Here is a 9976-nt window from a genome sequence, read left to right on the forward strand (position 1 = left end):
AAAGTAACCCTGGATTTTGCAGTGACCTGAACTAATTAGGTTGTCACAGTTTGGGTGATTAAGATGATTTGAGGCATAAATGAGTCAGGTAAGGTTTCTCTGAGAAAGGGAGGTATAAGGTGAGATCTGAGGAATTAGGAGCTCAGCAGGCCTGAAGCGGGAGGGAGGTGAGGAGCCCCGTTGAAGGCAAGAAACAGCATGCTCTCGTGCTTAGGAGCCTGGAGCAGACGAAGCTGCAGAACATGGGTCCCAAAACGCTTGAGCGCAGGGACGCGGCAAATCACGCGGGGCCCTGGAGGTTGGATTAAGCATTCAGAATATGAAATCAAGAAGTGGGAGCCCATTTAAGGCTTATAAGTAAAGAAGTGTCAAATTTGTGTTTTAAAGGTGTTTATTAACAATTTGCTGTGGTGCGGAGAATAGAACTGGTGGCAGACGGGAGAAGATACAGGGCGTCTAAGTGGTCTTTGCAATATTTCAAGTGAAAGACGATACAGTGACTTTGACCAGGATTCTTGTAATGGATTTTTTAAAAATATATTTATTCTTATTTATTTGGCTGCATCGGGTTTTAGTTGCGGGATCTTTGTTGCGGCATCTTTGTTGCGGCATCTTTGTTGCGGCATCTTTGTTGCGGCATGCGGGATCTTTCGTTGCGGCGCTCGGACTCCTCTCTAGTTGTGGTGCACAGGCTTAGTTGCCCCATGGCAGGTGGGATCTTAGTTCCCCTGACCAGTATTGAACCTGTGTCCCCTGCATTGGAAGGCAAATTCTTAACCACTGGTTCACCAGGGAAGTCCCTGGATTTTTTTACTTAATGCTATTTTGTGAGAATCTCTCAGTATCAATTTCTAGTTAAAACAACAACAACAACAACACAGGGACCTCCCTGGTGGTGCAGTGGTTAAGAATCCGCCTGCCAAGGCAGGGGACATGGGTTCCAGCCCTGGTCTGGGAAGATCCCACGAGCCACGGAGCAACTAAGCCCATGCACCACAACTACTGAGCCTGCGCTCATAGAGATGTGGGAATCAATAAGAAACCAGTTTGGGCTTCCCTAGTGGCGCAGTGGTTGAGAGTCCACCTGCCAATGCAGGGGACGCGGGTTCGTGCCCCGGTCTGGGAAGATCCCACATGCCGTGGAGCGGCTGGGCCCGTGAGCCATGGCTGCTGAGCCTGCGCGTCCGGAGCCTGTGCTCTGCAACAGGAGAGGTCACAATAGTGAGAGGCCCACGTACCACACAAAAAATAAATAAGAAACCAGTTTGGACTTTCCTGGTGGCGCAGTGCTTAAGGATCCACCTGCCAATACAGGCGACACGGTTCGATCCCTGGTCTGTGCATCACAACTACTAAGCCCGTGTGCCACAACTACTGAAGCCCACGTGCCTAGAGCCTGTGCTCCACAACAAGAGAAGCCACTGCTCGCCACAACTAGAGAAAGCCCGCGCACAGCAACGAAGACCCAACGCAGCCAAAAAAAACAACAACACAATACTTAAAGGACATATAAATAGCCTATTCTTGGGCTATGCATATTCTATTTCCTTATAACTGACATATAATGAAATTCCAGGAATATAAGTCCTTATGACTAAATACTGAGATTGTTTCCACTTGTTATTTTATGAATATTATTCAATACAATGGAAATCTTGTACATAAAATTTTTCCTCCTTCTGGTTACATCAGGATAAATTCATAAAATTCAAATTACTAGTTGAAAGAATACACTTTTTGAAGCATCTCTCTATATATCTATCCAATTTACACTGGTCTATATTCCCACCAGTAATAAACAACGCACGTAACTCTTGAATTAAGAATAAATTTCGGTATAAACAAAGTTCCAGCTGAATTCAGTTGGAGAAAACTCACAACTCTGCTGGCCTGTCTCAGTTTAAATTCCTGCCCACACATTCAAATAGCCTTTAGGGCCAACTGGCAGTCTCACCACATCCCCCAGCCAACTTGCTCCCCTCTGCTGAAGGACTGTTGAAGACCTTCTCTTCTCTCCTCATACTTCAGCACCTCCTCCCCTTTCCTCCCTCTCAGCTTTTTATTCCACTGAGAAAATAGAAGCAATCAAAAGACACACTGCTATATTTAAAATAGATAACCAACAAGGACTTGCTGTATAACACAGGGAACTCTGCTCATTATAATAACCTAAAGGGGAAAAGAATTTGAAAAAGAAGAGATCTATGTATATCTATAACTGAATCAGTTTGCTGTACACCTGAAATTAACACAAAATTGTTAATCAACTATATTCCCATATAAAATAAAAATTTAAAAAACAAAAAAGATCACTTCCCCAGCCTTAAAACACCAGTGTTCCAGCCTTCCCGAATTCTCTTATGTCTCCCCCTTGCTCGTCCCTCCATTACTACCACGGATGGCCTGTCTGGAACTGTCCACTTGGGCACGAAGTACCCCCTGCCCCTCACAGAGGCAAGGAGCTTGTTCTGGAACTGCCACACTTTTTTTCATCATCACTTCCTCCCATTCTACAAGCCCATCCCCATGCAACATTTAAACATGCAGTAATATCCTCCATCCTTTAAAAACAAGACAAAACTTCCTTTGGCCTCGTGTTCCCTTCTAGCTGCCCCCCTATATCTCTTCTCTCCTTTATAATAATGTTAGGGGAACCACTGACTGAAACCGCCCACCCGGGCCAGGCACCACGGTAACCATTTGCATGAGTTATCTTGCGACAGGAGGTCCTGGTAAGGAACGCAGAAGTAACAAGCCACCACCAACCAGAAGAATTCGGAAAAGGTCAAAAGGAGAGAGGAGATCCCATCCAAATGTCCTACCAACTTCCCAGAATCCTTCTCGCAGTAATCCATCTTGGCTGAGTGACATGTATGCCACCAGGAAGGACCCAGAGTCAAAGCGATTGGTCAGAGACAACCCGGAAACTAATCCCATCACCATAAAACCTGAGACTGCGAGCCACATGGCAGAGCAGTTCTCCTGGGTTCCCTCACCCTCCTGCTCTCCGCCCTGGTGCCCCTTCCCAATAAAGTCTCTTGCTTTATCAGCACGTGTGTCTCCTCTGACAATTCGTTTCAGAGTGTTAAACAAGAGCCCACTCTCGGGCCCTGGAGGGGTCCCCCTTCCTACAACAATAAAGACTCAGTTAGCTGTTACTCCCTGTCTTTGCATCCTCTGATTCCACATTCTTTTGAACCCACTCCCATTAGGCTTCTGCCTCCACCACACTGCTTTTATCCAGATCGCCAATGAGCTCACGTTGCCCAACCCCGTGGGTAGCACTCAATCTTCATCTCAGTCCACCCATCAGCCAGGTCTGACCAAACTGCAGGCAACCTCCTCCGGGAAACTCTGTCTCCTTGGCCTCCAGGACACCACTCTCTCGGCTCTCCTTCTGCTTCACTGGCCTCGTCCTTTTGCCTTTGCTAAACCCCCCTCATCTTCCAATCCTCTAAGCATTGGCCTACCCAGACTCAGTGTTTGGACCTCTGTCATCTTCACTCTCACTCCCTAGTTTAGCTGAGATGTGGCATGAGTTAAGATAGTGTTTCAAAGCCACTACTGTGTATTTGGACCAATTTTTTTTTTTTTTTTTGCGGTACGCGGGCCTCTCACTGTTGTGGCCTCTCCCGTTGCGGAGCACAGGCTCCGGACGCGCAGGCTCAGCGGCCATGGCTCACGGGCCCAGCCGCTCCGCGGCATGTGGGATCTTCCCGGACCGGGGCACGAACCTGCGTCCCCTGCATAAGCAGGCGGACTCTCAACCACTGCGCCACCCAGGAAGCCCTAAGTGTACTTTTTGAGATTTGAGAAGAAACTAGTAACCTGGCCAAGAAATGCAGTGTGTGTATGTGACTTGATTCACTGACATGCATGTCTGCACATACACACATGTGCACACACAGACACATCCCCAATAAAGGCAACATTTCCACAATTCAGTTCCTTTGTGTTGTGGCTTTCATTGATTATTGAAACCAATCACCAGGGAAGGCAATCCACAAACTCTCAAGCTGTTTCCATTTCTATATAAGCTTGTTTCCAACATGATTTTCATGCAGTAGGGATTTATGGAAAGAGGGGTGCAAGCCCTAGAGCCAGAGTTGTGGTGGGGCTGGGAAACATCCTTGAGGAAGGTGGGAAAGCCATATGCTGCAGGTTTACTGTTGAAACCAAGCCCTGTGGGGTTCCCAGGCACAGAGACACTTTTGTTCCCTCTTCCTTGTAGGCAAGACTCCAGCCTCCATGACCTTCCCTGAGTTCCACAGTTGAACATTTGCTAATCAAGGGAGAAGCAGCTGAGAAACCACCTGAGGCAAGACTGATGGGAACAGAGAAGCTCATCAAGATTAGGAGACCAACCACCTGAGACGAGATAAAGGGAGTGCAAGCCTGCTCACGCCCTAATCTTGCTGGAGACCCCACCTTTGAACCATTGTTATAAAAGCCCTCATCAAATCCTCCCAGGTTGCTACGCAGTTTTTCGAGGCAGAAGTCCAGTGTGTCCCCCTTTGCCCAGCAAAGTAATAAAGCTATCCTTTTCTACTTCATCCAAAACTCTGTCCCTGAGATTTGATTCAGCCCCGGTGTTACCAAAAGAGAGGCCAAGCTTTTGGTAACACTGTCACCCCTACAAGTTCTCAGTGGCGGATGTTTTGAGTGGGCTCCTCCCTCTTAGGTGAAAGTCCTAGACTGCCAGGCCCCACTGGTGCCTCCATAAGTTAAGTACGCCCATTATCTCTAGAGACCGCAAATTGGCTTTAAAAACGTAGCTACATGCATATCACCAAGAGTGGGCTGGTCTAACGTCTCTTCTTGACATACTGAAGGATTCGTGCAGACATTGCAAATCCCTGAGAAGGTGAAATTATTAAAGCATGAGACAAATATCCCTGCAGTCACCTTCATTTCTGCCTTAGAGGTTTAATGGTATCTAACCAGATGTATATACTAATTAATACTATTCAAATGTTAATTTATCACACTGTAAATGCCAGATTGTCTTTAGAAAAGAAAAAAGGTACAAAGTGTGCCTTTGTGTGTGTGGAGGGTGGGGGGAGTGATTATGCAAAACCCTTCCTGATTGAATTCTTAACACTGTTAAGAATTCAATCAGGAAGGGTTTTGCATTAATCATCCCCCACCCTCCACACACACAAAGGCACACTTTGTACCATTCTTTTTCCTAATCATAAAGAAATCTGGTTAAAGGCTAACTAAAATAAAAATAAATGGCATGGGAGGAGTAGTCCCTGGGTTTCTCATTTTGTTAATCTGGTCAAATACAAGATACTTCCACAAAGCAGGGGGCTTGTTATCGCTGCCCCACCAAAGGAGAAAAGAAAATGGAATGCAGATACACCTTGATATCGGCTGGCAGCTACAATTACCATTAACAATGCAGAATATGTCAGAATAATGGATGCCATGGAAACTGGAGAGCCTTAGAAACAATTTATTGTGTGAGAGCTGGCCTTTGATTTGATCTTCAGTTATGTTCAGAGACTTGCCTTCCCCATTCTGGGTCTTGGTTTCAAAGGATTGGCATCAGTCCTGCGTGCTGCGCTTTTGTCTGACTTCTGCCACCGTTTTCTCACTACTTATATCCACCCGACTTTGAATTCTGAATGCCCAGACAATCACCACGGTCCGGGAAGTTCTTGTGGCCACTCACAGTACCCAGTGGTGACGCTGATGAGTTACCCAAGACATAGATGTGATGTTTGGGGCCAGATCTATAGCTGGATAGGAGGGGGCTTCAGTTTGTTCTGAAGCTTCGTGCCACTTTGGCTTCATACATTGGCAGTCTCCTGTGAAATATACTGAACTCCATGGTTGACATTTAAATTTCACATCAACCAGAGAATCCTTTGCCTTGGTGTTCCTGATAAGCAACAACTTTTGGTTTTGTAGCATTTAGTCGAACTCCCCATGTAATCCTATGGTCATGTGTAGGCTAAGCACGTGTACAGAGTCACTAGATAAATGTATATGTTGGGCAAGAGACTGAACGTCAGAGCCAGTGATTTCAAAATCCAGGGCAGGGAGTGGGGAGGGCAATGGAAAACAACCAGAATCACCTAGTCCTCAAGTGAGTTGGGACAGGGAAAGAGTGGAGAGCTAACATCTCCCCAAGGTAATGTGTTGGGATTGTCTTATGGGAGGAGAGGAGCTTCTGCAATCAGATGCCCTGAGTGCAAGTCTGGTCTCTCTGCTTACCTGCCATATGAATTTGGGCACCATGTTTAACCTCACTGTGCCTCCATTTCCTTATCTCATTCTTATGCCTCCTAAAGATGTTAGCAGTATTAAAAAGTCCACACAATAATTATAGCTGTACTACCACTAGCAGTAAATTTTTTTTTTAAACCTCATATTTGTTTATTTATTTATTTTTGGCTGTGTTGGGTCTTCGTTTCTGTGCGAGGGCTTTCTCTAGTTGCGGGGAGCGGGGACCACTCTTCATCGCGGTGCACGGGCCTCTCACTGTCGCGGCCTCTCTTGTTGTGGAGCACAAGCTCCAGTCGCGCAGGCTCAGTAGTTGTGGCTCACGGGCCCAGTTGCTCCACGGCATGTGGGATCCTCCCAGACCAGGGCTCGAACCCGTGTCCCCTGCATTAGCAGGCAGACTCTCAACCACTGCGCTACCAGGGAAGCCCACTAGTAGTAAATTTGATAAGTATTAACTTTATTTAAAAGCTGCCTCACTGACCAAAACACCTTTTCCAAAGCATGATGTGCCTTAAAAGCATGTTTCAAAGCACTGGAGAGAGCTAAGTGGGATGGCATGGTAGCTCCGTGGGTCCAGCCAGCTCGTCCCCAGCAGTGCAAACCACACTTGACTTTCACATGAAACTCAGGTAATGAGCAGAATAGTAATCTGCATACACAAGCAAGACTTGGGCGATCACATGGTCTCAAGGATCTTTAGGGTAAGTGATGTGAATGCCTAGGGGAGATGGCCACCTAAGAAAATGTCAGCTCACTGCCTCCTACATTCAGGAGTTTGTGAGAGAGTATTTGTTCTCCTTCTGTTGAAAGAGATCAGGTTCTCTGCCTTCTAATTTCCATCCTTATAATATTATGCCATCATAAATACCTGATTACATGTTGGCTTTTTTCTTTTTCTTTTTCTAAAATAATAATAACGAACATTTATTAACTGCTTACTGTGATTCCAGTAGAGGGTTTTATATGTATTGCCTTATTTAATACAATTATCCATTGATATAGGTTGTATGTACTATTTGCATTTTTTTAAATTGAAGTGTAGTTGATTTCCAATGTTGTGTTAGTTTCTGGTGTACAGAAAAGTGATTCAGTTGTATATATATCTACATAGATATATTCTTTTTCATATTCTTTTCCATTATGGTTTGTTACAGGATAGTGAGTATAGTCCCCTGTGCTCTACGGTAGGACCTTTTTGTTTATCTATTTTATATAGAGTAGTGTGTATCTGTTAATTCCAAACTCCTAATTTATCTCTCCCCCCCTTTCCCCTTTGGTAACTGTAAGTTTGTTTTCTATGTCTGTGAGTCTATTTCTGTTCTATAAATAAGTTCATTTGCATCATATTTTAGATTCCACATATAAGTGATATCGTGTGATACTTGTCTTTGTCTGACTTCCTTCACTTAGTATGATAATCTCTAGGTCCATCCATGTTGCTGCAAATGACGTTATTTCATTCTTTTTTATGGCTGAGTAGTATTCCATTGTATATATGTACCACATCCTCTTTATCCATTCATCTGTCAATGGACATTTAGGTTGCTTCCATGTCTTGGCTATTGTAAACAGTGCTTACAATAGGGGTGCATATATCTTTTCGAATTAGTTTTCTCCAGATATATGCCCAGCTGTGGGATTGTAGGATCATGTGGCAACTCTCTTTTTAGTTTTTTAAGGAACCTCTATTCTCTTTTCCATAGTGGCTGCACCAATTTACATTCCCACCAACAATATAGGAGGGTTCCTTTCTCTTCACACCTTCTCCAACATTTATTATTTGTAGACTTTTTTAAAAATAAATTTATTTATTTGTTTGTTTTTGGCTGCGGTGGGTCTCCATTGCTGCGCACAGGCTTTCCCTAGTTGCGGCGAGCAGGGGCTACTCTTCATTGCAGTGCACAGGCTTCTCACTGTGGTGGCTTCTCTTGTTATGGAGCACAGGCTCTGGGCACGTGGACTCAGTAGTTGTGGCACACGGACTTAGTTGCTCTGCGGCATGTGGGATCTTCCCAGACCAGGGATCGAACCCGTGTCCCCTGCATTGGCAGGCAGATTCTTAACCACTGTGCCACCAGGGAAGTCGCTATTTGTAGACTTTTTAATGATCACCATTCTGACTGGTATGAGGTGATACCTCATTGTAGTTTCGATTTGCATTTCTCTAATAATTAGCAAAGTTGAGCATCTTTTCATGTGCCTATTGGCCAACTGTATATCTTCTTTGGAGAAGTGTCTATTTAGGTCTTTTGCCTATTTTTTGATTGGGAGGTTTTGCTGTTGTTATTATTGAGTTTTATGAGCTGTTTGTATATTTGTAAATTAAGCCTTTGTCAGTTGCTTGGCTTTTTTCTAATATAGGTCAGTATTCTAAAAACAGTGTTAGGAGGTAACAGATATTGGCTGTTAATTTTATCTTTATTTCAAATATTCTGCCCTTTTGATATAATATTTTAAGACTTCGGTGAAGCAAATAATTAGCAGGAATTCATTCAGCTGTGAGGTTTTTCTGTGCAGGCTCAGCCCCCTCTTTATCTATTTTCTTAAACCACAGACTTTTCCTCTCTGGCTACTCCTTTCTCTCTGGTCACACTTTTTCCCCTCTTGTTTCTTCCCTAGTCACACATTTTGGAAAGTACTGAGATTGTTCCAGATATTCTGTGTAAGTTATTATCTCTCTTTTGTAGATAAGAAAACTGAGGTTCAGAATGGTGAAAAACTTGTTAAGATCACCTCACTAGTAAAGGGCAGAGCTGGGGTTCAGATTGGGCAACCTTGGCTCCAAAGTCTAGTATCTTTCCACTAAGTAATCTTTTAGCCCCCAGCCTGTGTTTTATCCAGACCTTGAGCTTTCCTTTATTCTTGTCCTCTTTATTCCCAACTCCAAAACTTCCAGCATTTTCGAGCACGACCCTGAAGAAGGTTTCCTGTTCTGCACACACCGTTCACATCTCCTTCTCAAGCCTGATGTATGCGAGTCCACCTCCTGGACACAGGTCAGGGTCCCACGGATGGGAAGGGCGAACTCAAACACCCATGAGAAAATTCCCGCCATGGGAAGCCATGAGAACTCTGGCCCCGCTCACTAGAGCCAGTGGACCCCAAACGTTGGTGTGCACAGAAATACTGAGGAGGGAACGTGCTGAAGATATATATGCCAGCCCCTCCTGAGAAATGCAGACTCAGGAGATCTGTTCCAGGGCACAGAGTGAGGTAGTTATGGGCTTACATTCTACTACAAGGCTTTGATTTTAGTCCTGGCCTCACCACTTACTAGCTCTGCCACCTTGGGCTGACTGCCTAGCTTCTCTGTGCCTGTTTCCTCATCTGTAAATGGAGATAACACCAGCATGAAATTCAGTTTTATTGTAAGAATGAAGCACAATAATAATAATACCTGAAAAGGGTCTAGCGTGGTACCCGGTACATAGTAAGTGCTTAATAAAAGTTAACTGTTCTTGTTGATACTAAATTTTTGTGAATTTTTTCTTAGGCCAAAACAAAGATCTCACTCGGACTGTGTGCCCCCAAGGCTAGTAGAGGAGCTGGAGTTCTGAGCTTGCCCTCCCTGCCCCTGACACCCACAAGCATTCTTCATCCCCACAGGCAGTTCTTTTTCAGTTCAGTTCTGTCTGGAACGCTCTGTCATAAGACGTTCTCCCCGAGAGCTGCCTGGGTGGAGAAGCCGGAAGTCAAGGCAGAGACTACCCCGCACTTTCCAGCATAAATGATTAGAGGACTC

The sequence above is a fragment of the Phocoena phocoena genome, chromosome 7 (assembly GCF_963924675.1).
Source record: "Phocoena phocoena chromosome 7, mPhoPho1.1, whole genome shotgun sequence".
Classification (NCBI taxonomy): Eukaryota; Metazoa; Chordata; class Mammalia; order Artiodactyla; family Phocoenidae; genus Phocoena; species Phocoena phocoena.